At 35.5% G+C, this 25,568-nt stretch overlaps 1 long non-coding RNA gene across 3 annotated transcripts; it reads right to left on the bottom strand.

Annotated features, from left to right (window-relative positions):
• Positions 1-916: 916 nt before the first annotated feature.
• Positions 917-25,096, bottom strand: LOC132079736 (uncharacterized). Of its 3 annotated transcripts, none has more exons than XR_009419446.1 (6): positions 24,992-25,096; positions 11,759-11,851; positions 11,119-11,191; positions 9,521-9,635; positions 2,995-3,113; positions 917-1,740 (listed from the first exon to the last, which is right to left on the bottom strand). It is a non-coding gene; the product is annotated as an uncharacterized LOC132079736 (long non-coding RNA). The 3 variants fall into 3 exon arrangements; XR_009419449.1 differs by having other exon boundaries at positions 2,995-3,110; XR_009419447.1 differs by lacking the exon at positions 917-1,740 and having other exon boundaries at positions 2,927-3,113.
• Between the last annotated feature and the right edge of the window lie 472 nt (positions 25,097-25,568).

Here is a 25,568-nt window from a genome sequence, read left to right as displayed (position 1 = left end):
AGAAGTTTCTAAGAGAACATTAAATGAAATGTGGAGGAAAGCTTTCCTGCCTTTAAGCTGCTTTTTTGCTATAGAAAGGTAATCAAACATTTTTATTACAGAAAAATAAAGTAATGTAGAAAAAAAATATATAGGGTAGATTTTCCAGCCTGTTTCATATGAAAAAAAATTCATTTCAAAAATACAAATATAAAAGCTTGTAATGCCAGGCTATTAGAACCTATCTTGTATAGGACATGTCAAATTAAGAATACAGTAGACACTATAAATGTACCAGGGCAACTCAATGACTTTTGTTTTAATGTCCTAAATATTTGAAACACACTTAAATCAAAGAACAAAATTTTATTATGGAAAATACAACTGCTAAATACTGGATCTCCATAAAAGGATTCAATTTTGTTGTCATCCTATTGCAAAAGTTCCATACCTTCTTGGGGATTTCTCATGGTCACCTCCTCACAGCACAGCCAACAAACTCCAGCTCTCTCCTCACCTAGCTAGCCCACTTTTTTATAGCACTCAGCCTAATATTAAACACAGCTGTGGCCTGTTAAGGGCAGGCCTGTTCCCATTCTTTGGTAATTACTACAGCTGCAACTCTTCAGGGGTGAGATTACCTCCTTCACTATCTTTATTTTCTTATATTGTATCCCCCCACACAATTTCTCATCTATTGGTTATAAAGATAAACATGAAAGCTTAATAGAGAGCAAGAACAGCGAGTTTATAAAAATTTCTAACATAAATTATCATTCTTTAAACCCATCTAAAACAAATCTTACATCTTAGACCTTCTCTACTTAGCCAATCACCTGGGTTATTTGATGGAACTAGCTTGAGTTTTAATTTCAGAAAAAAATCCTTGAATTCAAAATCCTATATAGAATGATACCAAAATTTTATTATGCCCATACTTGATTTGTGAATAAAAGAGCAATTTAAACATTCATACATGTAACTTTACATTGCATGCATTATGAAGTCATCCAGAGAAGACAGTTGACAATTTCTTCCTCTTGCTGATACTCTTTGATATTGTGGTTTGAGATTGTCTGTGCTAATCCAAGTATTTATGTGTCCTTTGGCCTACTGCTACAGCTGTATTTAAAGACAGAAATCTACACATATGAAACTGGGTATGCAAACCACCAACTGATTGCGCATTATGTGTATTACAGAGACAGTCATTCTTATATTACCAGAAGGATTATCATTTGAATGTAAGAGCTAGTTTCTATGAAAGCACAATAAATCTATCATCACAACACTTAAAAAGACATTAAATTTTTTGTCAATAAAGTCCTTAAAATAACATGCATTCACAAAATTATTAGAAGTGGTATATATGCAATCTTTCCAGAAAAAAATTAAAATCCTGTAGCAACTCTAACCATGAAGTTTTAAACTGCAGTAGATGGAGGATAATCTATTAAGAAGTAAGCAAAAAAACATTTATTGCAATTCTATTTGAAAATGTGCATGTGATGAAAAATTTATCAACATATGGGAGATGATATCATGGACATTATAAGAAGAAAAATACTGAAAGTATTTCTTCAAAGGATATTTTTTGTCTTCAGTGAAACTGTTTCCAATTCCATTATTTTTCCAGACTTTATTTTCACTCAAATTAGTGTGACTTGATCTGCTAGTTTAAGGATTTAACATATATTTTATCTTCTACTATCATAGTAGCCGTTGTGATGGAAAAGAAACTTGCAGAGTAATTAAAATTATCTGTTAAAAGAAAGAGTTTTGGAAGTGCACTTTTAATGTGTTTTATGTAGGACATCTAATCTCCTTATATTATAAAACCCAGAGAAATAATGTCTATAACAAAATAAAAATATCTCTGAAACCTTATTTTTCTTTCAGGAGGTAATAGATTAACAGAAGTCGTGATTTACAATTGATATGTATTTTTTTCTGAGGCTTGAATTAGAATAAAAAATTGTTTTTCACTACAGAAATTATGTCAGTGTGGATTATTTGCCTTTTTTGCCCTTTTTTATGTTGCACAGCTTTATGTCATGTCATAATATATTACAAGCTGTGGTTGACAAATAAGATAAAATATGATGCCAGCAGAGCAGCCACAGAGCACCTTAAGCCAGGAGTATCAATTACAATGTAAATGTACTGCAATGACAAGCACAATTACAATAAACATAATTTAGGCGCCCTAAATATGTGATATTATTTCCTTAGTTACTTTGGTAATAATCAAGCATTTTGGTAAACATGTATGGTATTATACTTTTATATATTTTAATGGTTTTATATTTTCCCTCCTGATCCAAATATTGGCATCTGTTACACAGATTAGACAATTTGGATATAAACTTTTGTAGTGTTCTCTTTATCACTTTCCTTTCATATTGTAAAGCATTCCTTTAGGCTGTCATTTGGGGTTTTTTTATGGAGTCATTGATATCTAAGTCTTACCTTTTAAAAAGTACTTGAGAAGGTCACCCAGACCAGCCTCCTGCTCTAAATAGCTCGACTTAGATCAGGTTGTTTTGGACTTTATATTGTTTTGTTTTGAATATGTCCATGATAAAGATTTAACAGCCTGTATGGGCAACCTGTGCCAGTGTTGGACTGCGCTCAGGGTCAACTCCTTTTTCTTTAATATCTAACCAACCTTTCCTAACGTCAAGTTGGTTTTGTTGCCTCATGTGCTACTGCTGTGCACCTCCTAGAGGAGGCTGATTCTGGCTTTTCTGTACCCTCTCACCTCTATAGAGAGATTAACTTTCCCCGCTGCCTTCCGTGACCATGCCACAGACCATCCTGCACTGTGGAGCTCAAAAGTAGCTCTGGTACTCCAGACACAGTCTTATAGATGCCAGAGGGGAAGAATTACTTCTCTTGGCTCTCTGAATACTTGCTAATACAGCCCAAGAGAAAGCTCAGCCAAAGAGGGGCCCTCATTTCTAAATCTGTTTAAGAAATAATGATTAGAATAATCTTTAATCACCGTGGGAGTACCTTCCTCTCCAGAAGCAATGCATAGTCCTACTGCAAGGAGTGTTGGTATGGCTCTTCTATGCTGGTAATACTCTTTCTTGATCTCATTTCAGAACATTCATGCAGCAAGGTAACACCTGCTATAAAAGCATCACAATGAGATCAATAATAATTGATGCACAACTTTGAAAACTACTGTTTACAACAAAACGGCAAAAAGATTTTGTTTCCTTTAAGATTCTGCCTTGTTACTCATCACTGAAATGCACTTCTCCCAGGATGTATTGTATCCACTTAGTAAAATGGATTGTGCAAAATGGGCACCAATGACTTAGAGCATAGCTTTGGGCCAAAGGTCCACAGTAGCAGCATGATAACTGCATAAATAAAGACACTGCTGAGATGTGACACTAAAAGCAAGTGAATGAGGGAGCCATGAATAACACAGATATTCTTGAGCTGGCTTTGTGTCACTTACTTTGTGTTGCTGTAGGAAAGCAGCTGATAAATTATTGATTGTACAATGATGAATATTGACAAAAGTAGGAATGAGAAAGTATAACATATGAGCTTCTCTCAGGATGTCACAAAATACTCTACAGATAAAATAGGTAAAGAAAACTCATTGCATTGAAAAGGAATCAGCAAATTCTTAAATTTACTGCTATACTGAGAGTTGCTAAGGGAAGCACCAAACTGTTGACTATCCCTGTTTGAATATCCAAAGGTCATTGAGGGAAACCATAGGACCTCCAGATGCATAAGATAAAACTGCCACTGAAGCAGGAAACACATTTTTATAAATTATACGAAGAAATTACTAAAATAATTAGATCTAAAATTCCACAATTCTGTGTCGGTTTACAGACTCCCCTTCTTCAAATTTTTAATGCTGCTGCTTCACTGTCCTATTCTTGTGTTGTGTTCCCTACCTTAACATCTTCATCTTCAAATAAAAGTAAATAGCAACCATGGTGAGAGAATAATTGCATTATCTACTGTGACCCTACTATCTCACTTTTCATCTGACCTACCTACTTAAATTGTAAAGGGTAAGAAACAAATTGCTTGTTTGCTTTTTAAGTAACCTTAATCTAGCAAAAGAATAATGACCATCTATTATATACTTTTAAAATTTCTGGTTTAGTTTTCTTTGGAAAGAGGACAAGCTTATAAAAATATTATTACATTTTTAGGGCACTGGCTGGAAGTATTACGTTTGCAATATAATACTTGGGCTATGTAATACATGGTTTGTGGAATGAATTCGAATAATTGCTGAAGTTTATGTTGTTTTACTTCAAGTGCAAAACATCATTTTGCTTCATCAGCAGTCTTCATCTTAGCGATTCTGTGAGTTCTAAAGTATGCATTTCTAAAGAAGTATTAAGGACAAACCTGTTGTTATGTTTAAAAATAAACCACTATTTTTGTGAATATTTATGCCCCTAAGTGACAGCTCAACATCCTCTGACCTATGCTTCCTTGCTCTGAAATATGGTTTCTAGTCTGAGTCAGTAACTGCAAGGATTACGGAACATCTATTTAAGTATTCTCCTTTGATTCCTCTCAAAATAATTTTCTAGGATTTTTGCAGTGTTCACTTTTCATGTAAGACTGCTGAAACTCAAAATTTAGAGAATAGCAGTATTTAGGAATGTTTTCTATATGGACCTGAATGATTATTTAGAAATGTTAATGTAGAAAAACTTATTTAAAAAAATTATGAAGCTTAAATTGGAAAAGATATAATAAAGGAATACACTACACTGAAACTTCTAAAGCCATAAAAGAAATGTCTAATGGTATCCACAACTATTCACAGTATATTTGAACAATTCAATTTAAATTTTAAATAATCAAAAGTGACACTGTGAGTTGCATCTCTATTATGCCTGTCAGATGCTCTTATATGTGATCAAGAGGGCAATTCAAATTTACAGAAGACAGAGTTTCTGAAGAATCTTGTTAAAAGTATCTTATTTGAACTTTCTGACAGTACAAAGGAGAACAAGGCTAAATAAAAGGAAGCCTTACTAACTTGGGCACAGTCTGACTCTGCCAGCCAGTGGCCAGCATACTAATAATTTCCATAGCTAATAGGCTATTTCTGTAAGATGGTGATTTTTACAGAGCTCTCACAGAAGGATAATACTGATGTAATCAATAAGGTGGCCAATGCTCTAATCAGATAAAGATCTAATGCATTGCTTCTAGGCAATAAAAGTCAGTGTAATATCACTACAATTTTGTTAGTTGGAAGAAATATCTTAATTCAATTTCATGGAAAATTGACAGCTGAAAAACAAGGAAATATCTTGCAGTCACATAAGTCAGGCATTATGTTACCTACCCCTCCTTGATAAATTTTAAGAGAAAATTCATTGCAATCCTTCTCCGTAGCATGCCAGTACAATTTGGGGAAGAAAAATGTAACTGTGATTTCAATTATCATCAAATTATACCAAAATTCAGAAGACAAATGCTATGATTAACAGATGAAATAAGACAACTCTGCTTTAGGAAGACTGACATTACTCCGTGTGGGAGGAACAAGAAGCCAGTGAATACTGTTCTATTGCATAAATCATGCATGTAATGCTGCAGTGCTGGGGAATCATGTTTTTGAATATGTGACCATTGACCATTTCATGCAAAAATCATGAGATTATTTCTGGCACATATGGACAAGCAATATTAATTTATGCAAGTAATATATGGTCTGTGGGCCAAAGATTATGTATTTTTATCAATTCACAAAAAAATTCTTACCAAAGAGTTAGCCTTGTGAAATGATAATTATATTTGAGTGCTGATAGGCACAACATTTCAAAACTTCTGTTGATTGTCAAAGTATAAAAAAAAAAAATCCACCTTGCCATGCAATGAATGGTAGTAAATAGGATGGACATCTTGGTTCAACATAAACTCAGAATTTTTAAGAGAATGAAATAATGAAAACCACTGAGTAGTTTTGTGTACTAAGGGGTTTTTGCTGGTTTCTGTGTCCACACTATGCCTGCTTTAGTTTTTAATAGTATTTTCATGCTCCTCCATGCAAGTTTTACATAATGCTGACAGTGATGGCCAAAGATGTTCTTATGCAGAGCTATAAATATGCCAGGCTTGATCTTTCTTCAGCTCCAGAGACATGTAGAAGAAAGTAAAATTTCATTTTACAGAAATTCTCTTGACAGTCATAACCTCACACTATGAACAGAACAAAACCTTTAGGTGAGAAATTGACAAACTGCCATGAATGAGCCAAACTTCAGGCTTCAGGGTCTTGTCTGCAATCTCTCCCTCACTGCTTGCTGTTCAGAACACAACAGCATGAGATACTCTATATTAATGAAGTTTCATGCTAGTGAGATGAGATAATTGCAGATGTGGGAATACACTATACACAATTAGGTTTCAGTGACATGCTGTGACACTGTTAAAAAACTTTGCAATGCTTAAATTATCATAGGACTTCTGAAACATGTTTATATTGACACAGGTCAGAAGAGAATTCTGCCTATTATTTCCTTAATGCCTTAAAGTTCCTCTAGACTTCCATGAAAAGTAGATAACAATGAAACCCTTTGTCCATAATAAACAAGTTTTGCATTAGAAAATAGAAGCCAAGGGAGTTTGAATGTTTCTGATGAGTAATAAATTAGTCATTCAAAGTGTCCCCGGAAGAAATTTGGACAAATAATCAATATTAGTATTTAAAACATTTTTTTGATGAATTATGAATATGAGTACAACAAAGCAGTTCCAGATGCATATAAAACTGGCGAGCCAGTCTATGTGCTATGCCCCAGAGACAGCAATAGACTCCTAATGTCACTTAGAATGATATTACTTCTGGAGGTGTTAGAAATTTATGAAAAGCAAGACTGAACAATGCTGAATTTCTCTGTGTACTCTTTGTAAGGCCTTATGTGTTACTGGCTTGTTACAAAAGAATCATGAGCTTTGTGTTACAGACTCACTTGTAAGGTCAAAAATGTGTCTTATACTGTAAGGAGTTAAAGAACACAGGTGCCTGTCTCAAACACTCTTCAAGCCACAGAAGGACTTTGCCATGAGATAAGAACAGAATGGAGGAGCAGAATGGCATGAACCCCAGGCCTGACAGAGGTGAGGTCTGGCTAGCTCATCCTGGTTAGCACATCTGGGTAGAAATTACCACTATGGCAAACTGTGTGAAGTAACTGCTTGTACACATATCACCGCTCAAACAAAGAGCATCCCAAGTTATGGGACAGATGGCATTTGTAACCAATGAACACCAAAGCACTCCCAAATATTCCTGCATGGATATCCAGAACTTTGACTGCAAGTTGAGCCATCACAGAGAGAACTTGGCATAAGATAAAGGTGGCACTGTTGTCTGGGTGTCTTCTCAGACCTAGCAGGAAGTTAGCAAAATTGAGGGAGAAGAGCACATCACTGATATTCAACACAAAGAATACAAAATTTATGAACCACAAGAAAAGACAACTTAGCAGCCGTGCTGAATCAGCTCTGATTGTATACAAAGTAATTCTGGCAGGGGAAGATCACAACCCACCAACTCAAACACCCACCAAAGAAGAGAAAGACTGAGCATGTGGACTAGTTAGCACTAGAAGCAAAGGCAGAATTTAACCAATAGAATAGGAGAACTGTGTAGCCAATGAACATTGATTCCTTTGTTTGCTAAAATGTATAAAGGGTGAAAAGTTTTCAACAACCTCAGGATCCCCACCACTAAGAAGTCCAGAGTGAAGAAAGACCATCAAGACACTACTGGATCCACAGGTGTTTACTATCTTGTACTTGATCTCTTTCTCTTCTCTCTTTTTTATTCTTTATATCTCTCTACCTCACATTTGTTGTAAAAAAAAAAAAAATCTGTGTTAGTGATTTTGGCATATGGTCTTGTTTGCTCTTTAATTTGGACAGAGGCAGAGGCATTTCTCAGTAACTGAATCTCAACATATGCCTTGATATAAAATAGATCTTCCTACAAAATATACAAGTGCATTTAGTGATAGCACAGGGAGAAAATGAAAAGAGAATAGGTTAAAATAGGTTTAAACTAGATATTAGGAGGAAATTCTTTGCTGTGAGGGTAATGAGGCACTGGGGCAGGTTGCCGAAAGAAGATCCAGATGCTCCATCCCTGGAAGTGTTCAATGATATTTGAGCAACCTGGTCTACTGGAAGGTGTCTCTACTCATGTCAGGGGAATTGAAACATGATTTTTAAGGTCACTTCCAACCCAAATAATTTTATGATTATTCTTCCTTTTCTTGAAAAGGAATAGATATATCATCCTCTGTAATTTTTAAACTTCAACTTCATCTGCAGAATCTATCTCTGGATCATTGCTCAACTTATAAATATTAGCTCGCTTGTAGTAAATACTGTATGCCATTTTCCAATACTTGGATCTGTTTTCAGATTATTATAATTTTGTTAAACTTCATATATGAAGGCTAAAACTTTCCATGGTAGCTATTTGCCTTATCATATAATACTTTACTATTAATTTTTAAAGTAGCAAAAAAAGGAAGCTATTTCCACAATTACAGTAAAGAAATGATATTTACCCTTTTTATTGTCATTTTGCTAGTTCACAGCTGATTTTCTGGTGCTGTACTAGTTTGAATTTTAACACACAGTTGTCAGTCTGTCAGTGACATGCCCTTGCTCATTCCTCTGGAGAACAGGACCTGCCTGCTTGCTGGTGCAGCTGAGGCTGCCAGAGGAGCAATGGTCCTGCCCTCCCAGGCTCTCTGTGCTCTCCTGCCTTCTTGCAAAAATACGTGTAAGAGGGGGTGGAAAGAGACTACAGTTAATAGTACTCCCCAAACACAAAAAGATCTGACCCCAAACTAAAAAAGTATGATCTGTGAGTATTGCCCACCAGTCAGGAAACTTATCTGTCAATCTCAGAAATATTTCACAGTTCTAATTGTGGTCTAAGTTTTGAAATGCATAATTTTCCTGACTATTTTTAGAACGTGTATGAAAAAGGTAACAAACTCAAGGATCACAACATTTTAGAAGAATTAAAGTTGCCTGTCCAAATCTAATGGGCATTCTCCTTAGAACAGTCAATTCTCTGCAGATTTTTCTTGCTTTATACATAGAACTGGGTGCTTCAAGGAACAAGCCAATGACTGAACACTGAGGTATTTATTTCCAGTGGGAAGGATGCAGAAAAAAAGCCTCTTGCAAAACAGAGACAATGCATTACAGCCGTGAGCAGCTGCACTTCACCCCACGGAAGTAGGTGCTGTCTTCTCTTTCAGAATTTCTGTGTAATGGTTAACAACCTTTTCTTCTAGTACAGCCTTTCACAAATGACCATCATTTTCATGTTATATCTCATTAAATGACCAAAATACAGAATTGATTGACAAAGCTTAGTGAGTACCCATGAATATCACAGAAGTGGCTCAATAATTACTAAATATTAGTCAAATGGTAAATTACTTGAAAAAATTAAGCTTTTGTCATTTTAGATTAAGATTCAAAATCACTGGATGTTTTGAACAATTTTTACCTTGTCTTGTGCCATTTCTCCACCTGTCAAATGGAGATAATTTTTCATCTCTCCTCCTGGAAGGGAATTTTCAAGATGAATAAAGGCGTCCACCTGTTATTCCATAGGCAGTTCACTATAGAGAAGATATAAAGTAAAATATGACATGGCAATAGAAGATGAATGATGGCATAAAATTAAATTAAGCTTCAAATAACTCTTAGAACGTTGTTCTTTCCACAGAGTCAGAATTTCGGTAGGAAAAAGTCGAACTATAAATCCCAAGCACACACACTCCTATGCTAAAAGATAGATTACATTAAACAATTTCTCAACTGTTAAAACATCTGAATATTTAACATCTGAATATTTACATCTGCTAATTGTATTGTTATATCATTAATCAGGTAATTAATATATGTATGAGCTTGTTAAAATTAAGTCAAACACTTCTCCATGTTGCATGTTTCTTGTTTTTCTTCTTTCATATATTTTTCTTTCTTCTTACCGATAACTTTCATTACCCTTTTCAGAACATTAATCTCATGAATAGCATTCTGGTGAGATACTTTAAAAAATATGGCAACAATCCATTTGCAGCAGAAGTTTTGAGGCTTAAGAAAAATTCATTGCTTCTCCAATTCATGGCATTGGTGAGAAAAGCTAAAAATCATAGTTGACTTTTCCTGATATAGGTGATATTTAAATCCCCTGTCAACACACTATCTAATTTCAACTTCATGCCTTTAAGTCCTGTATTTTTTCCCACTTTTTGGATTTATTATTTTTTACCAAGTTGCACAATATTTCTACACCTCAAATCAATGCCTATACTTGTAACTCCTAACTTTATTTTCTTGTTTGTAATCTGAAATAGTGTTGGCTTGTGATTTTACAAGTGGGATGTATTATCAACTATGCATTCTAAAATGTTCCAAAACCACAGTAGCTTATCAATAGTTTAAAATTCTGATAGTATTTTCAACAGTATTAATGAGTTTGAAAAAAAAAGTGTCTTTCCCATCTGCCTGAACACAAACCTTGTTGAGAGGACTGAAAAAGCAGCAGAAATTCAGTATCTTTCTGCTTCAAAAACACCTGGTATTTGATAGGCTCCTATCTACCTGGAGCTAGAAAAAGGGGCAGATATTTTAATTCTTTTTATGTTCTATTTTTATTCATGCAAGAAGGAAAAGTCAGCAGCCCAGTATTCATTAAGAAAGCAATGAAAAGGATGTTAATTTTTTGTCTCAAAACCCGAAGTCATTGAAAAGTCACTAAATCTGTGTTCTATATGTGCCTTCACACACACATATATATGTATATGTGGGACTTAGGAAACAAATGAAACATCAATTTTTAGCTCTTACCTGGAGAGGATTCAACACATTCATAATTTTTAGAGTGTGCATACTGTAACTGCATTCAATAAGAGCTCAACATGTCTCCAAAAGCATCTGCAGGAACAGATGCCTACATAATTTTATAGAGTTCCTGCATGCAAAACACTACATAAATTGTGTGAATCTCTTCACAGAATCTGCTGAGAACATTAGGCTAGGTAATATAGCTGTAGGATTTGCAAATGTTAAAAAAACCCCCTTAGAAATGGATCTTACCTTGCATTTTCTGCATCTGCATAGACTATATATATTTATAATGTGTCTGTGTTTGTATATTCACGGAAGCATGCTTACAAAGAAAAGAAAAATATCAATGTTACTCTGTATTCATATATTGGTTATAGGCAGTTATGTCAGACAAGGATAGGGCAGAAACACTGCATTTAGAAAGCAGAGTGATATCAGTAAGGGTTATCACTTTCACTGATATCAGATAAAAAGAAATTTTCTGCTTTGTGTTTGGCTTCTGGAGAAGAAAATTATAAATATGCATGTGTAAGCAAAGCAGTTCATGCTACCAGCAAATGCAGCAGACCTTCAAACGGGTTTCATTTTTAAGTTCCTTCTTTTGATCTACTTTTATTTTCCACAAATATTCATTTTTGCAGTAAAACACAGTATAGATCATTTCTGTAACAACATTTTAAAGTTTAGAGACAAATACTTTAATAAGGTCATCCATTTCCCTTATATATGAAACAGTTCTAAACATCCTCCTTCCTGGAACACTGATAATATTCAAAAACTACTTATTTTAAAATTCAAATGTAGTGTGCAAATTGCTCCTGCTATAATATTGCAGCATTGAATTGTCTAATGAAGTGGCAGAATAAGCAAGCCACATACAGGGACTGACCTGTTAATCCCATGAAAATGAGGGACCCTCTGAAGGCAAAATGTGACAGTCTAATTTTTTCTCTCACTTCAGCTGGATTAAAAGAAATTCAGGCTGAAAGAACAAAACTGAATTTGTAGAATTAGAGCTTGACGTATCTCTTTGTGGAATTACATCTAAAAATCTTAAAACATTTACCGTATCAGAGCAGCTAATTTTAAGACTGGTTTGAGTGTAAATAATACCTCAGAATAAAAGAATACAGCAAGTCTGTTCTCAGATAGAGGATAATTAGATAATTATCAATTTCCATGGGTGATTACCAGCTGTTGCATATCTTCCACTGCCCTGCAAAAGCCTGGATGAGCTTTCCCAAGGAGCTCTCCTTGTGGCACAGGGTGGCCAGCTTGGAGCTGTGGCCATGCACCAGAGCACAGGCACACGCTGCTGTCCCATAGCCACAAAGGGCAGGCAGCAGAATCCTGCCTGGTCAGCATCCCTTGGCTCCAAACAGGAGAAAAGTAAAAACTTCCCTGAGAAAACATAAAAAAAACCCCCAAGTCTGTGGAAAAAATTTTCACATCTGAAAAACATATTGAAACAGACTTTAAATAAAGACAGGGTGTGGCTTTTGAGGGAGTAATGTCATAGGAATGACCAGTTGGCTGACTCCAGCTTCATGAATCTAAAAATTTTTAAATTCTCTGTTTTCTGACTATGATTTGTTCAATCTTTAAACGAAGTGCACCTGCTTATTTAAAATCCACAGCTAAAAGTTTAACACTTAAGATGCAGATTTTGAGGAATGTGAAGGGAAAGAGGACATTTAAGATAAAAAGTTAATTGGAGGGTTAAGAGGTCAATAAAGTTTACTGAAGATTTGAAACTAAAATTCAAGCCATAGAGGAAACTGAGGCTGGACAAGGAAAGGACATGATTGTCTGAAACAATAAATAAAATTAACAATTATCACTACAAATCTATTTAGATTTAAAATTTTTTTCCCACCATTTAGCTGAATTTATTGATGATAAAAAACTTAGTCTTGATCTCTGACATTGATCACCTGTTTCTAAAAATACTAAGCATCTCTTCTAAGGAAGATGAAAGTCCTAAATTTTGAGAGAACAGTAAACACCATCTAAGTAGTAGAAAGCAATCTTTTAGTATTTAATTCACCTAAAAGGCTAGGATTAAGGAGTTAGGCTAATCACTATTATGACAGCCTCTGATAATTATGTCTTGTGAATATTTGCTGTCTACCTTTTATTTATTTAAACCTTTCTTATTTCATGTATCTTCAACCCATGTGTTGACTCACACCTCAATGAGTTTTTGTGAGTTTCTGAGCCTAACCAAATGCAGCTGCTCTATCAGGTGCTGAGGGTTACAAGGCTGTGCTCCTCTGGTATGCTGCAATTACATCAGTGTTCCATGAATCCTCATCCTGGATGTGCAGCAGCACATCTCCTTACAAGAATACAAACCACTACACTCATCACTTTATACACAAGATTATGAGAAATGATATGAGAAAAATGCACTTTTGTTTTTTTTCTATTAACATTTACAAATATATTCTGTCATTTCAGGGCAGATCACCAGGCACAGAGATTGCTTTGTCAGCCTCCTAGTTTGTGCTACAGCTAGTGTGGGAGCTGGAAGTGGATCCCATCTGTGAGATGAAAGGTGGGATTCAGACACTTCTATTTTCTATTTTGTTATTTTAGAAAGAGTACAAATATTAAAAGGCTGCTGATGGCAGCCTCTTTATTAATGCATTAACTCTAAGAAAGTGAGCTTGTGCTCTGTAACAAGAACAAGGCACCTTTAGGGAGACATCCACACATGTGCACTTTATATTTCCTAAATGCTAACTGTCATGTCAGGTGCAGATTTCTGCCCCATCCCACCAGTGAGTGTTGTCTCCCTGATCACAGCTTCTAAACAACAGAAATATGCCTGTAGGAGATGACCCAGATGGTTTCACTACTAACATACAGCGACTGATGGGTCATCACATATTTATAATTTGTTTCTTCTCCTGTGGTATGCCTAGGGGCACCACTTCCTGCAGGTTATACCCACTCTGCAGTAGCTTGTCTACCATCCTCCTGAAAAGTTAGGTTTCTCAGCTTGAAACAGTGGGCATGCTTCTGACGTCAGGAATATGATTAATGAAAGCAGCTAAGGCAGAGGTCTCAGCAGAAGAATGGAGAACTGCTCTGTTGTCACAACCATCATAAGTGGTAACAAATTACTGGTGGTACTCAGGGCTCAGATCACTTTTAACGCATGATGTGTGCACAAACTAGAGAAGTGTATATGTTACACATGCCAAAAAGAAAACACACAAAGGTGTCTGAAACATATTTGTCATTCACAGTTGTCCCACTTGTGGTGTTCAGTGTGCATTCAGCATTTCTGCTTTAGAAACAGCGGGCTCCTGATGTCAGCTGTGCAGGGCCAATTGGGCAGGGAGACATAAAGCATTCATTAGACAGGATCACCACAGCAATGACATAGTCTCATTGTCTCTTATAAAATTTAAAAAAGAGAAAGTCCTTCCAAAGAGAGTTCTGGGAAGGAAACCATGTCATTTGACTGTTAGAGCTAGCAAACTACAAATGCCTTACTTTGGCCCATAGAACTAATTTCATACTTTAATTCACATGTCCAAAATGAGCATCAATTACACAAGAATCCTCTCACATTTTAAGGCTATTTTCATTTTTAATTCCTTTTACATGTTTTGAGCACCTATAGGAAGCTTTACCTGCCGTACCCTGCTACCAGCAATGCAAAAGTCTGTGTTGTACCCTTTGTTAAAGAACGCAAATATCATGCTTATCATGAAAGCAGCTTTGATGGAGCTGCCCTGGGAATTGGCCTCTACCCCACCAAGTCTGTTTTTGTTTGGTACAGCACTCACTCTGGGCAGAAGTGGACAAACAGCAGATTAGTATTGATCATCATGGATCTACTGGCACAAGAACCATGCTTCTAATCCCCTGAACATAGTCAAGTTAAAGATACCTATACCAAGAATACTAAGGACAAAATGTGCATCAAGTCAATAATCTTACACATTACAGATCACGAAATTTTTCACTTCTATATGCAAAAGACTCTTTTTTTCCTAATTAGAAACAAGAAATGTAAGGAGCTTCAGGTAAAAAAAAAAAAAAAGGCAGGAAATATTCAGCCACAATACAATAGAATGCATATACAGGAAAATATCCTTTCCTGATCATTAAATAGGAAACTATACAGAAGTGGCTATATAATGCCAAATTACATAAACCAACATGTCGTGATTGATGTATCAACAGATATCACTAACGATATCTTTAATGAGAGCTTTCAATATTTTCTGTCAAAAGGATATTATATACTTTTTTTTATTTTTGCAGTCATGTGCCAGTACACTACAGTTTCCTGAGTTATGACAAGTCACTTGTCACTCCATGGGGCAAAAAAAAAAAGAAATTAAAATACTCAGATGAATTTAAAAAAAAATCCATTCTGGAGATAGAAGCTTGTTTAGTCTTAAAAAAGAGTCTTCATAATTTTTCAGTACTGAATAGCAAAAAGGAAAACCTCTGAGAACAATCTTCCATGAAGAACACAAAACCAATCACAAATTGCTTCTTGGGAAGATTCATGTGACAATAATACCACACCTTGGTCACCCTGGCCACAAAGCCTCTCTTGAACAACCACTACACACACACACACACACGTGCACCTGTAGAAATCCAATGCCTGAGAATCCAGTTTCATACTAAAGTAGGTGCTGAGGTAAACCAAACCCACATGTGAAATACTGATGGTGCTACAGTGAGCACCAATGAATACATCCTATATAGTAAATATGTAGATGTATTGTTCAGGCAATAAAACAAAGCAATGCTGACTCAGTCCCTCTTTTGAGGTCTGGGGAGATTTCATCTTACACCTATTTTCACTGAAAAGTGTATCCATTTACAGATAAATCCTTTAAATACGACACAGAGTCTATAGAAAAAGCAGTGCTTTGTGCAGTTCCTTTGACTCTCCCCCCTAAAGAATAAAGTACATAAACTCTTAAAAATTGTACACTGAAAATTTCAAGACTTTCAGAACATTTCATTTCTTTAAAATTTTAATTAACTTTTAAAAAATTATTTTTAAAATAATAGCTTCTTTTCTCCTGTGTTTTGAAGGTTCAACACTAGAGACTTGTGAGTGTTTTCCAAAACGGAAATTCCATAAAGGACTATCCAGCTGCAAAATGGCTTCTACCTCACACTCTTATCAATGTGACTGCGACTTCTAGCAGTGTAAGATGCTCAAACATCTCCTAGCTTTTATTCCTCAGGGAAAAAGCAAGACAGGATTTTTTGGAAAGTGACAGTTTGTTTCAGTGCTGTAAAGAGCAATGAGATGCAGCAGTCACTTCAGAAGGAAACTTGGACATTTCTTGGAACAGAAATTTCATGTAATTTCTCTAAAGATAGACAAGTTACAAATATCTAGAAGCCCAGTATGACTGTATAAGTAAAACTATTTATTTTCAATAATTCTCCATTGCATTCAACTTGACTGAGCACTTTGTTTTTTCCTCCCAAGTAGTCTAGAACTTAGAAACACTACCAAGTATGCTTACGTGTAACCTGTTCTTGTGACAATGTATATATAGAAAGAAATAAGGTTTGGCTGCTTCACTCCCACATTATATCATATTGTCACCTGGCTCATGGAGTGCCTTGAATGCGTTCAATTTCCAGAACAATAATTTCATTTGCCCACCTCCCTAACATGTCCAGGCCAGCACCTGAGCACTTCCCAGCACACCAGTGCACATCTACAGCCATGAAAGACCTTTAGCTCTTCCCAGTCCTTAGGAAATGTGTTTTCTCCTTTCTTTCCCAAGACAGCTGCCAGTGTGTCAAATAAGAACAGATGAGGTAGAGGAAAAGGACAGATATAGCAACGTGTATGTTAACAGCATTGAAAAAGAACACACAGTGTCTTCATGAGGGATATTGTGGCTGTGGAAGAAAAATGAGGGACTGGCACTAAAGAGGTAGAGAGATATTTGAGAATACACTTCAGCTACTTTAATGCTGTTTTGGTAAAACAGAATAGCTGTGGATGCAGTTTAGCTGATGACTGTAATCTACTCAACCTACATTGCTTGCTGTTATCAAAGAGAACACTGTTGATTTTAGATCTGCCATAAGGTTGACAAACTAGTTAATAATTTAGAATTAGACTTCAGTGAATTAGATTTCTGCTGCTGTCAAATAAGCTGCAGTGAGACCCCACTAAGTCTTGTGGTTTGAGGATAGAACAACCAAGAACTGATAAATACTTAAGCACCCATTAAAGTCAGGTATTTATATTAGTAAGTAAAGTCCATGATATACTCACTTTAATTTTACAGGCACCTCCATAGTTACTCTTCTAGGAAGAGATCTAAATTTATCTCAAAATGCTTTTTCTCAAGAATGATGGAATAAATTTCAAGAAAAAAAAGAATCTGTATTCCAACAGCATCTAAAAGCCCCCATCAAGACTAGAGTATTAGTGTAAGAATTGTGCCACTGTAAAACAAAAGGCAACCAGTAGAATATATTTTTCTAAAATTTAAATAAACAAGACAAACTGAAGAAAGATGATAAACCCATTCTTCAAAGCAAATTTGACCTAGATTACACAGTAGTTTGTAACATTAGGGAACAAAGGTGTGGAACAGAGATCAAAATCGAATTCACAGTGTATGTCATTACCCAAAACCAAAGGTTGCTCCCCTTTAAAACCAAAGAAATTAGTATATAAATTAAATAAATAATTTTTAAAATTTTAGATACTTTTTTCATTGTGTATGTCCTTTTACAGCCTACTTCCACAATGATCAGCTTTCATCAATTTTGACACTAGTAAATATAATGATATGAAATGCACAGCATTGGAAGAAAATATAGAGAAACAAATATTATACTTCCAATTGTTTATTTGAAGATGTTCTTGGAATCAGAACAGCTGTTTTAATTAAGAATTACTACAAGATTATTTAAACAGTAATTTTCATACATGTTTCTAGTCATAGAAAATGAGATATATTTATCCATCTATATATCTGCATAGATATGTGGTTATCCTTTTGTACAGAAAGGCCTTAGAAGAAAAAAAATACATTTCTTGCAGGTAATTTTTTTTCTCAGTGACAGAGACTCTACAGTAACTCCTCTTTCAGTAACTCTGTGATTGTTTGCTTTGTCTCATGCTCACTTTCACAGCCAGTAAATATTTAGTTATCTTTTTCTTAAGAAAACAAACACCACTAATGCTGCCCATTTGTGTTTGCATATGTTAAGAGGAATATCTACTTAATTCAGCCACACTTTTCCTTTTATTGGGAAGAAGATTTGTCAAAAAACATTTACAGAGGACTCTAAATGGAGTTTTAAATGCTTTGTTGTTTGATTTAGTTCAAAAAGTTGATACTGACAATGGGCATGTCAGACATTTTGGCAACTCCTGTTGCAAAGGGGTTTTGCTTTAATAGTAATATCTTTCAGTAGGCTTGAATTAATTTCTTTGTGGCAGGGGTGGCATTCCTGTCATACCTTATGGTGTTTATGATTGCTTCATACAGGAGTTGTCTAGAGAATTAATGTATGACCTTTATATGTAAATTAAAATGCTACGATAAAACAAAAAATGACATGGAAAGTAACTAAAATTTCCTCAGTGACATAAAACCAAGAAAATTCTCATTTACTGATGGAAGAAAAAAATCAATGGAAAATTTAAACTTCAAATGTTACACACAGATGCAACCCAAAATGCCTGCTGATACATGGACTTCACTTGCTCTTTTCCTTTGGTAGCGACAAGATCTGCTGGTGTGTGGCAGGTTTGGTCACAAAACTATGCAGAGAAAGGCTAAAAACATTCAACATCCATGGAGGGACTTATTAATTCCTACAGTACAGAAAGTGGTGCAACTTCCAAGAAAAACAGTGTGTTATTGGGAAATGCAGGGCGGCACAAGAGATCTCTAAAATTCCTACGTCTGCCAACAATTACAGTTTATTTTGCTGTTACAATAACTATAAGCTCTGTTAATGGAAAATAGTCCATTTAAGCACTCTTAAGACTGGCACTAGAGAAATGATATTTTGTTGAACAAGTTTTCCATTCAGATAGCTTTGAAAATCATTTCTTCACAATACAATTTCCTCAACCTATGAATTGCTGCCTTTTTATTATTCTGTTTGCCAGGATTTGAAAAGTTCTTTGCCTATGTTCTCTCTTCTCATCCTCTATTAAACCACTGTGTTAATCCCATCAGTTTCAGCTGCTTAAAGATTCATAAACATGGGATTTTCTGATCACCTCTGCTACTAAGAATTTCATTCTCTGGATGAAAAGCTCTCCTTTGCATGATTATTGCACATTACTTGTCTGTTTAGAATAAGATACTTGTATTTTTCTACTCTGATTGTGTGAAAATGCAAATTTACTTTCTGGGGGATGGGGAAAGAGGGCATACAATACTTTAAAAATATCGTATTGGTTTACTTATGTAGGAGAAATGGTCTGTGAGACATTCTTGATCTTGTTTTATGAAAAACTTAATTGTGCTTATGTATCATCCCAGCTACCTATAACTTTTGATGGAATATGTCATTCCCACAGTTTAATTGCCATAGCTAATGGTGGTTGCTCCATCAGTTTCATAGCACCTCAGCTGCTGCATTTCTCCCCCCACTACTCCAGTGGAAGTGCCTATGAGAGGTGACATCTGGAAGATATCTCAGTAATTAGGAGTGATTCACCCTTTCCTTCCTTTCTCACCTCTACAACTCCTTTCTGTGGCTCTCGATTCACTGCAGCAAGATGCTGTCCACTTCCTATATCTGGATTTCATCACACAGCTTCTTGGAGATGGTAATTTGGACACACAATGTTTTTCATTCTCCTTCACAGATTCTTAGTATAATTTAGGACTGAACACTGGAAAATGGATGGGTGATTAGTCCTCCACTATTTTTTCTTTGTTTCAAGACAATTTTTTCTTATGTTCAACTAGAGACAGAAGCATAAAAAAATTGCAAGACATTTCCCATGATTTTTGAGTTCTGCAGAAAGTCTGGACCAGCCCCACCACTTAGAATTTTACTTTCCCCATTACAGTCTATTAGAATCAGATTAATTGGTTTTCTACCTGGTCCAAAAGCACATGGAGTATAAATTGGTTTTACACCTGCTCCCTAATTATTATGAGACATCTAGGTTCAGGAGAGTGTTAAAAAAAAAAAACAAAAAACAAACCACTAATAAGGTCCAGCATAGTTTCTCATCACAGATACCAGAGCTTTTCTTGGGATACAAATCTATCATACTGAGCCATTAAATTTCTAACTCTGGCTTTTAAATGTCAAGCTGGAGATGTAAAGTTTTTGCCTTAATGACCTAATAGTAACTTCTCATAATAGTTTTTACGTGTGTATAAATAGATCAATGAATATCAAGGATAATTGGAGATAAGTTAATGCAAATCCCGTAATTACTGGCATGTAGTTCGACTGCATGAAACTCAGCCTCAAATAATGTGAAGTACGTCTGAATTTTGGTAGAATCAGTAATTTTACTCAACAGCATGAATTGAGCTCTGAAATTTTAGCATAGCAACTATTTCCTTCCACTCAGTCAAGAGAGAGGACTCACGAGATGCAAGCCGTATTTCCACTCCACTATGGTAGACACTCCACTGTGGCATGGTGAGTATCCAGAACATCCAGTTATTATTCTTTGTACCTTAGTTTTTCCAACACACAAAACAAAAACATATACTGACCTCTTGGTAAAATACTGTGATATCTCCTGGCTAGAAAGAACTGACAAGATTGGGTAGAAATTATTAATATCATACAGTTTAAAAATTCTCATCCACATTGCTGTCACTGGATCAGCTGATTCACCTGCAGACTTGCACGTTTTCCTCAATAATATAAGAATTTATCATATTTCAGTCCTCATTTATTTCTGGCAGTGCAAAACTAATTTACTATTTACACTTTTCTATACCTTCTCATTATTTATTGATTTCTGTCATTGAATATTGCAATTTGTGAAAACCTATACCTAGCATAATTGAACAAACTAGTATTTTTCCATGTGTTGTAATGGAATATGAAACAGTTAACTGGAGTAATTTTGTATTCCTAGTTTTCACAGTATCAAAAGTACATCTAGAAATGCTGATATATTTTCTTAGCAAAATGCAATAATTTAATAACATTTATTGATAACTTATTCACTTACAGAACTTTTAACTATGAAGTATTTCACATCTACCTTAATTTTACAAAAAACTGATCTGTTCTTACACATACTGGGAATTATCACATTTTCGGCAGTGAAGCTTTGGAAAGAAAATAGTTTCATCTTCAGAGGCTGTTTTTGAGAAGGGTTTGGAAGCAGTTTTTAAGCAAAAATTGATGAAGGGGAAATTACCTGTGGTTACCATCTGCAACAGAAGTCACATACTTAGGACTTGATTTGAAGTAGAATCCTTGAAGAAGGCAGATGTTAGTCTAAACAGAGTGAAATAACTTTAAAAATACCTTGGTTCAACTACCTTAGTTATTTGAGTTAGTGGCCTGTGTAGTAAATCAAGAAAAAAGTGGTTTATGTGTCCATTTTTACATTTTTTGCAAATTAGAAACAACAAATACATCACTAAACTCAAAAATATAGTCTTAGAAAATAGATTAGAATAAAATAAAACTATTTTAAAGGTCACCATTATACTTAGATTAATATTTCAGAGGACTGAATCACTTGATCACTAAAGATGAAGAGTTTTTTTCTATGCTACTATATTTTTCTTACATCTCACTGACAGCTAACATCTATTTTTTTTACCACTTCCTCATACACAGTAGCTAAATCATTACAAAGGTTTAATGATGAAACACGTGGCTGTTTAGAAAAAAGAATCTAAGATGATAATAAGTAATTTCCTAATGTTTTCATTGCTTACCTACAGTATTCACCTTCTGGGCTGGAAGTCATTTCCCTTGAGAAAAGTAAGTGTTGTTAGGAGAAAATTACTGCTGCCTCTAAGTTCACTTTCTGTTTCAACAAGGAACCTTCTTTCCCAAAAGAAGATTGAAAATTTCCAATATTTTCTCTTTTGGGGAGGATGCTTTGGGATTCATTAAATACCAGCGATACAGAGAACATCCCAGGCAAAGTGAGAAGAGAAAAGGACAATAGCAGCTTCCTTCCTCAGAAAAATTGGTCTGGTTGATACAAAAAAAAACCGGCGAATCACCCCTTAGGATATACAGTCTTGTGCCGAAAGAGAGGTGATTCAAATCAGATTTGATTTCTGCCCTTTACAGTTAGAGTGTTCTCACTCCGATTTAGAAAATACAGACACAGACTAAAGAAAACTTGAATAGTGTATGTGTTTCAGACAGAATCTTTGTGTCCCAGCCTCCTTTGTAACCCATCTAGAAACCTCTGAATTTCATAAGCCATTGTCATAGGTTAACCCCAGCAAGCAGCTAAGCCCCACACAGCCTCTCACTCATTCTCCCTGTGGAATGGGGGAGGAAATAGGAAAAGTCTCGTGGACTGAGATAGAGACAGTTTAATAGGCAAGGTAAAACCTTCACACACAAGCAAAGCAAAATAAGGAACATCACTTCCTGTGGTTTTCAGGCAGGTATTCAGCCATCTCTGGGAAACCAGGGGTCCATCCCCTGTTGCGATGACTTGGGAAGACAAATATCATCACTCTAGATGTGTCCTCTCCCTTCCTTCTTCCCCTGATACTTATGCTAAGCATGACACCACACGGTATTCGCTCAGCGGGGTCAGCTGTCCCAGCCTTCTCTGTCCCTTCTCCGTCCTCATGGGCACCCCCAGTCTCCCCGCTGGTGGAGGGGGGTTGGATGAGGGCCAGAAAAGCTCTTGGCTCTGGGCAAACCCTGCTCAGCTATAGTGGAAGCTGTGTTATCAGCCCTGTTTTCAACAAAAATCCAAGATACAGCCCCTACCAGCTACTGTGATGGGATTGAATTCTACCCTAGATAAAACCAGCACACCTATGTACAACAAGCAGTGAAAAATATGAAACAGATTTCTAAAAGTTATGGGCTTTACTGGGAAGGAGGTAGGATTTGAATCAGTTATTCAAAGCTCAATACCTCAGCTAACACAGTTAGACAAACCAATTACATAGGACTTCTCAAGACTAATTGTACTAAATACTGGAGCAGTGGCATGAAACTGGTCTTTTTTGGTTTTAGGATTCCTATCAGCATGATATGAATACTCAGCTTCACTATATAATTTGAAAACTGAACAGATGTTCAATTTTTGTCTCTATGAAGGCAGTATTAGAGCAGCATAAAGGTATCAAGACAGACATCTGTTCAACTGCACATATATCTATCTTGAAGATTTGTTTATTTCTGTATTTCTTAATAAATCTTCATTTAAGGATGCCAAGCAATTTTAAAAATGCAAATTGCACATGATAAAAAGTTTTTCAAGTACACAAGTACTACATGTATTTTACGTAGAGAAAAAAAAATGCAAGAATAAATGGTTTGCCCAGCCTCAAATCATGTATTTAAAGAAATTGTACCAACTTCTTTGGCCTCCTGGACAAGTCTCAGACCAGCTACCCTTAATCCAATGAAAGCATGGTTGATTTCCATGTATAATAATTTGAATATAAAAGTATGAAGAGATTTCAAAGTTGCACAATACTACTATATCTTACAGTATTTAAAATGCTTAGGAAAAGTACTGCAGTTTTTCTGACCAGTCCCCATTTGGTAACCAGTGAATGTTTTTCCTCAAGCTCCTATTAACCAGGTATAATTGTGATTTATTAGTTAACCATAAGCATTTAGCTATGCTACTAATTCAAGATTCATTTAATACTTGGGAGAAATCTGCACAAGTTTATTCTACTCCTTCACTGCTCTTAAAGCTGCACATACATCATGAAGAGCAGACAGGAAACACTCTGCTATGAAGACATTTTACATCTTTTATTTAGCATGGCTAAAACTACAGTGGAAATCTTGAGCATCTGTACCAGCTGATCAAACTAAAGCAGAAATGCTTTGGAAGGCAACATCCAAGAGTGAGGAAACCAGCTGAATTACGACCCAAGGTCTGCTTATCTCAAGTAGCCTCTTTTGCCTCTCAGCATCAAGGGTCAAAAATGCAACTGTACTCTGATCATTTGCTCTACAATCACACAGCCTCTTGTGCAAATGAGACACAGACCACAGATGGAAAACATGAAGCATGCTGTTACAAAGTCTACAGCAGCATAGACATAAAACAGCCATTAGCTCCATTTTACTGGCTGCTTTTCATGCAAGGGAAAAAAGAGTAAACTAGAGAGTCACATGGTTTATGGGGCAATTTCTAGAACAGAGGCAATAAAAAAAAAAAGAAAATATGCTTATGGGTTTGATAGGAAAAAAATCACTTAAACTGATCTAGGAGTGGAAGTAATACATTTAAAGAAATGCAGCAGATGGAGAGCAGAATAACATCTCAAGTTAATTTATTTTTGAAGCACACAATGAGTTTTAGGATATAATTGAATTAAAGCATCAGAGAATGAAATAACCTTTTTCTTGTTCTGAATATTGTTCTCACAAAAAAAACAAGTGCAGCAAGTTGTCTGCAATTTTTAGAATAAACATCCCCAAATATTTTTTTTTACACTTAATGGATCCAATATAAACCTGCTGGTTGATGAATGTGTCTAAGTCTAGCACCAAAATGGCCAGTCACCAGGTGCCTAGATTTCTTCCTTATTTTGGCATCGCTAGGGTACATGCTTGTCATGCAGGTATACCAGTTTTGTGGATCCTCCAGCAACAGTTGTGAGTGAAGTGTTTCCTTCGATTTATAAAATACTTGCTTTAAGTGCTTTTCTCTTCAAAACGTACATTAAGAAATGCCTGTAGTGCAGTGGCTTATAAGAGTTACAGTCCTCTGTACCTAGACTGGTTTTAGCATTAATTCCATGTCATTAAAATTAATAGCCCTGTATAAGCAAAACAAGATATTTTTCACCTCTGGCCATTCATACAAAATAAAAAAACAAATACAAGTTTATTTAATAAAAACAAATACAGTTTGATTAACCCAGTGGCTAACTTCTATTGCTTCATGGAAAATGTCAAAACTACCATATAAATAAATTAATACATTTACCTTGTCACAGACATTTTCTTTCTTATAATGTGGGTACTTCCAGATCATGGTGCATACATTCTCTCCACTGTCCCCAAACACATGTAACTAAAGAAAAACTTCTGAAAAATGCCTGAAAGTTAAAGAACAGCAAATTTTAAAAGATAATATAATGCATTTCCTTCCATCATTGTTAATTTTGCTGCTTTTCAAATCGATCTTTCAGAAAAAGGGATAATCTTAGGAGGGTATTTTTGGATGAGTATTCTGACCAGTTGTATTCATATCATTATTATTGACTTATGCAGTGATAACTAAGAGGTACTCTGTGTAGTCTTTAGAGATAGTCTCTAGAGATCTGCTTGCATATTTGCAGCATTCAAGGCATTGTAATCACAGAACTCTTTTTCCCTCTTTCTGAGACTTTTTATTTTACAAAATGCCCTACTTTAAGTAGGGCAATAATGAAAAAGGAGGAAGAAAACAGTTGTGGATTCCAGTATTAAGTAGGGTTAAAACCCACATAATATTAATTTCTACTGCCTTAAGCACTCTGAAAACCCTAAATCATACCTAGCATCCATGGAGGAAAAAATAA

Source organism: Ammospiza nelsoni, chromosome 1 (genome assembly GCF_027579445.1).
Source record: "Ammospiza nelsoni isolate bAmmNel1 chromosome 1, bAmmNel1.pri, whole genome shotgun sequence".
Taxonomy (NCBI): domain Eukaryota; kingdom Metazoa; phylum Chordata; class Aves; order Passeriformes; family Passerellidae; genus Ammospiza; species Ammospiza nelsoni.
Note: the sequence above shows the minus strand (reverse complement) of the source record. Positions and strands in the feature narration are given on the sequence as shown.